The sequence below is a fragment of the Athene cunicularia genome (assembly GCF_003259725.1).
Source record: "Athene cunicularia isolate RWA chromosome 1 unlocalized genomic scaffold, athCun1 chr1_part1, whole genome shotgun sequence".
Classification (NCBI taxonomy): Eukaryota; Metazoa; Chordata; class Aves; order Strigiformes; family Strigidae; genus Athene; species Athene cunicularia.
Genome location: NW_020799091.1, coordinates 125,974,629 through 125,980,569, shown reverse-complemented (window position 1 = coordinate 125,980,569; position 5,941 = coordinate 125,974,629). Strand labels below are relative to the sequence as shown.

General features: G+C 39.3%; 1 protein-coding gene across 1 annotated transcript in view; it reads left to right on the top strand.

Moving 5' to 3' along the window:
- The window catches only part of SPAG17 (sperm associated antigen 17), a 128,455-nt gene that overhangs the window by 38,820 nt on the left and 83,694 nt on the right, over positions 1 to 5,941 (top strand). The gene's annotated exons all lie outside the window — the stretch shown is intronic.

The following is a 5,941-nucleotide window of genomic DNA, read 5'->3' as shown; positions in this document are numbered from 1 at the left end:
GGGGGGGGGGGGGGGAGGAGTATGGGGATGTGGGTGAATAGACTGATGGGTGGATGGACAGAAATTTCCCCAGAGGCAGTCAAGCATTGCAACAGGTTGTAGGATCTCTGGAGGTTTTCAAGACTGAGCTGGATAAAGCCTTGAGCCTGTTGTCTGAATTTCCTGTTGACCATGCTTTGAGTAAGAGTTTGAGGTCCTTTCTGACCTGAATTATTTTAAATATAAGTCAAAGTCTGGTCATAAATAAGCATAAGTGAAAAAAATAAGTTGGTAGCTGTCCTGGTTTGAGTGGGTGGCAGGGGTTTTGGTAGCAGGGGAGCGGGCTACAGCAGTGGCCTCTGTGAGAAGCTTCTCAAAAATCCTGTGGCTCCAAGGCAGACCTGCCTCTGCACCAAGGCCGAGCCAGTTAGCAATGGTGGCCGCACCTCTGCGATAATGTATTTAAACAGGAGAACCTGGAAGGGGAAGTTGGAGTTGTGAGGAGGTGTTATGAGGGGGACACCTATGCAAACACTGAGGTCAGTGGAAGAAAGGAGAAGTGGGGGGGAGAGTGCCAGAGCAGAGGTTCCCCTGCAGCCCATGATGAGACAGCAGGGCTGCCTCCGCCCCCCTGCCACCCATGGAGGTCTACAGTGGAGCAGAGACTGACCTACAGCCCATGGAGGGACCTACACTGAAGCAGGTGACTGTGTCTGAAGAAGGCCAAGACACACTGGGAAGCCCCTGCTGTTGTAGTTCGGCACTGGGAGGATTGTAACACACAGGGGTGACCCACGTGCCTGTAGGGAGGGAACTGATGTGGGTTTGTGGAGGACCGTCTCCTGTAAGAGAGGGACCACGCTGGAACAGAGAAGGAATGCCAGAAGTTCCCCTTCCTTGAGGTGTAAGAAGCAGCAGGACTGACCATACCTCCCATTCCCTGCCTCTGGGCTGCTGGAGGAGAGGTGGAGAAATTGGCAGCAAAGCTGAGAAAAGGAAGAAGGGAGGGATGGGGGAAAGTGTTTTCAATATGTGGTAATGCTTCTCATGGCCCTACTCTGTTAAGTATTGTCATTGTTAGCCTTTATGTTCTTTTTTAAATTATTCTAACGAGTCTGTCTTGCCTGTGCCTTAAAGGATGAGATCATCCCTCTTTGTCCTTACCTCAAGTTCCTGGATCTTTTGTTTCCCTCCTTCTCAGCACTGGGGAAAAAGGGGGAGTGAGTGGCATCTTTGCTTATTTTCTCCTTCTCAGTGCTGAGGGGAAAGGGGAAAGTGAGCAGCTGTGTGGTGCTCAGTTGCCCTCTGAGCTCAAACCCAGACAGTAGCTGTGATTGTTAATACGTGTGGTTTTTACTAATAATTATGTTTCCAATTATAATTGTGCATACCGACATTCTGCAGTGTTCTCTGTGGTGCTAGGAAATCCCTTGTGATGGATTCTGACAATGCTGAGATGGCACAAGCAACCCAGTAAATAAGGACATGAGACGGGATGGTGTGACTCGCTGTCATTCTGACTGCTGATGAATAACAAACCATTTACTTATGAGTGGTGTGAAGGCTGAACTATCTCAGTGTGCTGTTCCTTCCTTCCCATTCATATTGACCAACTGAGATACTCATATTGCCTCAGGGAAAATGCTACAGGTTACACTGTGTGGACACTAGGGAATCTGCACCCCAAAGGTGCAGAGGTGAGCCAACATCAGTCATAGAGGAGGTTAAGACTTAGGCAATCAACACTAACTGATAGACTCAAGAAGTAATGTCATGTTTGAATTTGTATGAGCAATCTTATCTCTGAGAAAAGAATGAGAGGCAAACGTTATTTTCAGCTTCTTATAGTTTTGTTAGAACTTCTAAAATTTAAAGGTAATATCTTACTAGAAAATAGTGGAAAGTGAAGAGAGCAGAAAGCATAAGTTGGTTTATTTTCATTTTAGTTACAAATACCTGCTAGGGCTAAAGGTTTCCCCAAATAAGTCCAAAATTGTATTATCTTTTTGTCATGTATGTGTAATAGCAGGAACTTTAGTAAACTTAAGTAATTAGTAAGTAAAATTTGTTAGGAAACTTTTAAAAGGGGAGAAAATGTAAATATAGATGATAGTATTTTGTGAAAGTAGTGTTATAGGTAGTAAAGTAAGTTTTCCTCATTAATAATAAAAAAAGGTTGCATAGTAAGAAAACATCTTGACTAAATCATGCATTCTTTGTGGACCTCAGATAGAAGGAAGCATTTAAGAATTAGAAATAGGTCAGATCACTATGAATGAGAATATATGTTTATTATGAGCCTATTAACACAAAATCAGAAACACCAAGATACAAAACAGGATGCAGGAGAAGGACCAAAAGAAATGTTTGTCTGTTGCTCAATGGAGAGGAAGAACTGTCAGGAGGTGACCCTAGGAATGCTGGCTGTGGGTAGTGTTTTGGGCAGCTTTTTGTACTTGTTGGCATGTGTGTTGTGGGGGGACTTATCTGTTCACTACAAATACCATTGCAGACAGGTGATAGTTACAACTAACCACAATTAATGCTGGTAGCAAAAACATTCAGCTTCAACAAATTGTGGAGTAATAGGTAAAACAACTGAGTGCTGATCAGGTAAGCTAGAAAACTTTTCAGATTAGCTGATTCAGATTAATTTAAATTGTATTCTATTTAAAGATTTGCCTGCTGTTCTCCGAGTTCTCAAATATAAATGAGAATAAGATAGTGGAAAAAGAGCTGTGAGGAAGAAGGAAAGGAACACAAATAGCCAAGACACCATAATCTGCTTAATTTCTGTTTCTGGAAAAATATGGGAACAAATAATTTAAAACCACTTAAAAGAAAAAAGAGGACATGAGTAACAGCTAGTGTATGCTGTTCAAGGGAAAACCATGCCAGACAAGTTCAATTTCCTTATAAAATGAAGTACTGGCCTTCTGAGCAGAGGAATAGTCTGTATTGTATATTTGGATTTTAGTAAGGCTATTTCACATGGCCCATGCTGAGAAAGGTAGGTCTAGATGAAAATATATAGTAGGTGCAGTCTTATTCAAAACTCTCAGTCTCTGTAGAGTAACTGTTAAAGGTTTACTATCAAATAGAAGGATACATGTAGTGGACTCAAGGGGAGTTTGTGCTGGGTCTGGTATTATTTGGTATTGTTGTGGGTGTTGGAATAAAGCGGTGTGATTCAAATGCAAAATATAATTGGAAGAATAGAGAATGATGAAAAAAAGACTATTCTGTTTAATATGGACAATACAGTATGCTTATACAAGAATAATTAAATGTACAAATAAAGACTAAGAAACATGGCTAGAGAACAGGTTTGAAAGATAAGCTGTCACACTAACTTCACAAATGAACATAACTCAGCAATATCACTATGCCACTAAAAAACAAATACCATCTCCAGATTATATATGAGAATATATCCTTAAAAGTACCTGAAGTAATCTTATCATGCAAATCAAATCAAGTGATGTAAGGCCTTGTAAGAAATGTGTGCCAATCAGGAAAATTCCAAATGGTGGTGAAGAGAATTATTAGGGTTCTATAAAATTTTATCTATGAGGAAAAAAATGAGAAGAGAAGGCTTAACGATATAGTGGAGTAATTATAAATGTTTTCAAGTCTGTAAAAGGCTAGGACAGAAAAAGAAGAGTTTAAACTGCAATGGAAAAAATATAATGTAGCAGGTATAAATTTTCCACAGGTGAGGTTAGTGAAGTACTGAAGTACAGTGAGTAGGAATTACTGAGTCTTTGAGGCTTTTAAGGTTGTATTAAGACAAACATCTGTCAGCAGCGGTACAGGTATAGTTAATTGTGCCTTGGAGCAGGCATTAACTCAAGTATTTCATAGTTGAATGACTTATAAAATAGATTGTGGTTGATCATTTCAGTAATGTACAGAGAAACTTTTAGACAGGAAGACATTAACCTGTAAGTGCAATTACGTTAATGTTTCTGTTCTTAGCATGAATACACATGAATCATGGATTAGGGACCACAGCTTTCCTTCCCAGGTGTTTGCATCCCCTAGTGACTTTTATTTGGTGAAGTTACCAAGTCAAGAGCTTAGTACCCTTTCATACTGTTAGTCTTCTGTTCCTCTAATCACCCTCATAACTGTGCTACTACTAATTCAGCTTTGAGAGCTAATGAGAGAACAGACCAATCTCTGAGCCTGACAAAATGGAACTAATTTTTTTTCCATTTCTGCTGGAAAAATGTGACTTGGGCACATCCTAGTGATTCTAGGATTTCTGTTTTCACAGTCATGGCTTGAAATTGCTATTCAGTGTATTAGTATATACTGGATGTTTTTCTTCCACTGTTATATGGTGATAACAGGTATTTTTTTTGTTGATGTTTTTCCAAAATTATGTAATGTACTGCTGGGTACTGTCTTATTTCTATTACTGATGTCTTCAAGGTAATTCAGTTCCTCTGTGGGGATGTGCAGAATCTCTTCTGTATTGACAGTGTCTCCCAGCTCCTGCACCTTTTTTGGTGTTACTTATGAAAACTTTAATGCGTTCTGAGAGAGTTTACATGTTGAAAATATACTTGAAGAAAGAAAAGCCCTAGGATTGCAGACAAAAGAATGAAGAGAGGAGGCAGTAGTCAAGGGTAAAGCATCTCATGGTTGATCCTGGCAAACTGTGATGTTTCTGTGAAAGGGGAAGCCTAAGTGTTATACACATTTTTGTGTTGTTTATTATTAAACTATGGGACAGTTAGTAAAGTGTTATTACTATTCTACTGTAAAACAGGAATGTCTAGCTACAATGTTATTAGAACAGTGCCATTCACCTTTCATTCAAAATGCAGAGGTGAATCCATTGACAGAGCAGCCCTAGATGCTGTTACACTGTTGAGATGTATCTTCAAAGCTGAGTTTGTTAGGGGAACATTGCCATGGGTGAGGAGTTATCCTGAGTTAGAGGACAGCTTTCATGAGCAGATGAAAAACTGAGAAAGGATGGTCCTGTGACTGAGATGAGCTCTTACGAGCATAGAACAGATCAAGGGACCATCCAGACAAGAAGTGATCTATCTCCAGAAGTGCTCCATAAATTAATACCCAAGGAAAAGGAGATGAAAGGAATAGAAGGAAAAGGGTAATAAAACATGTATGAAACTTCTCAATACATACATCACTTAGCCACCAGTTATTTTCAAGTCAGTGAATTTTCCTAATCCTGATATGTTTTGTCTTTTTGGTAAATGTCAGTGGATTTAGTTTGTCTGTTTTCTAAGTACTTCTTTAGTTTCACCTTGAACTCATGAGAATGTCTTATGCCTACAGAATCTTTTGGCAGAGAGTTCCCAGGTTTTCTACCCAGATTCTTAATGGGACATATCTTCCAAATCATGATAAAACCATTTTATAGGTTAACTGGCAAACATTTCTGATGGCTGCTATAGGAGGTGTATGTAACTTGGAAAACCTTAAGGACATCAGCATTTTTTGAAGAGTCCACCGTCTCACCGAGTTGTTTTGTTTTAAACCTGTGGGATCACTGGAATTATACAATTGAGGTATTTGGCCTTCATACTTAGGTTTTAGAAGTGCTGAGCACCCATAAATCCAAATGAAAGGAAGTCACTACAGCGTTAGTGTCTTTACATCTCTTAAATTAGGTTATAAAAAGTATGGTTGATCTTGGATTCTGGAGTGTGATTATAAGAGAGAACTTTTTTTCATTGTAACTAGAACATCTTCAAAAGTTGATCATTACTATGCAGTAAAAATGGAAACCACACAACAACCATAGTCATACTGTACCTTAATCTCCTTTTGTCTCGATTTGCACACCAATAAAATTATTATAATAAGGATTGCTTACCCTGTAATTAAAGAACAGGTTTGTCTGTCAGTGTATGTTCTGGTAGCTTTGGAAAAGTGCAACCTGGAATTTTTATATTTCCTGGGTTTCAAACATTCACTGCTGTTG